The sequence below is a fragment of the Lepisosteus platostomus genome, chromosome 5 (assembly GCF_059453375.1).
Source record: "Lepisosteus platostomus isolate fLepPlt1 chromosome 5, fLepPlt1.hap1, whole genome shotgun sequence".
NCBI classification, from domain to species: Eukaryota; Metazoa; Chordata; class Actinopteri; order Semionotiformes; family Lepisosteidae; genus Lepisosteus; species Lepisosteus platostomus.
Genome location: NC_142615.1, coordinates 50907854 through 50909017, shown reverse-complemented (window position 1 = coordinate 50909017; position 1164 = coordinate 50907854).

The window sequence follows — 1164 nt, the reverse complement described above, 5'->3', positions numbered from 1 at the left end:
TACTACTCTGTTTCCCTTTTTTTAAAAGGCACAAGTGAAGTTTGTTTTTCCTTGCTGCTGATTGGTAGCTACAATGGGTCAATTGCAATAAACCCTTATACAATAAACTCCACTGAAATTTGTCAGCAGCTCTGTACTAAACCTGCTCTCAATTGCAACAAACCTAAAATAACAGCTGCTGCCCGTTAGATGTTACTGCATTAGGAGTCTAGCTTAAACCACCTCTTCATAGGTTTTAAGCTACTCAGTAGCGGACTAAGCAGAACAATCGATCACATTAGAACTGTCTTGAATGTTATGGAAATAATGTATTCATTAAGTAACAAGCTTATGCACCACTTGCTTGAAAATTATTATTATATTTAACTAAAATTGCTTTCCAGACACCACAAATATTCACAATGAATGTTATCATTACACGTATTTACTAATAAAAGTGTTATTTATTAATAATTATGTATATGTTCCATGTATATTTTTATTAGTAGCTGTATTACAAGTAATGCATATACAGTCTTTATTATAGTTAGTTTTCAGTTATCCTGGGGAGGGAAGAGAATGGAAATTAAGGAAATAAAAATTTAAAGGGCTTTTAAGTCTTCAATGTGTTCTGTCATAGCTGTGTGTTGTCACATCTGGGTGTTAGTTTAGTATATTTGTTGTATTATTTATTGTGATTTAACACTACACTTGTGTTTCTCAGGAGAAAGCAGTAAGATTTTGTTTTATTTGAGGGTACAGAAAATTGTATTGTACGCCCAAATGTAAGGTTACGTTAAGAAAACATTATTGTTACCTTTTGCAACGTTATTTATTTAAGACGGTTCTTCAGAATAGTGTCCCTTACGTATCTGTGACTGTGGTCCAACAATAACGGTGCTGAAATAGCCGGAATGTGTGGGAAGAAGATGGAGATGGAACAGGAGGCTTATTCAGTCGATAGAAAGGTTGTGTAGGACTGAACACACTACGGTTATGGTACTGGGTTTAAGAACATTACGATCCTACAGTCTCCTGATCCGTAATCAGATGCGTTATCCAATGTACCACTGGCCCTTGTACCGCATTCCTCAAGTGCACCACTGTGAGCTTGCGCCGCTACAATAATAAATCGCCCCAGTCCAAATTTTCTCAATTAGGTGCACGTTTTCTACGTGTATTTAG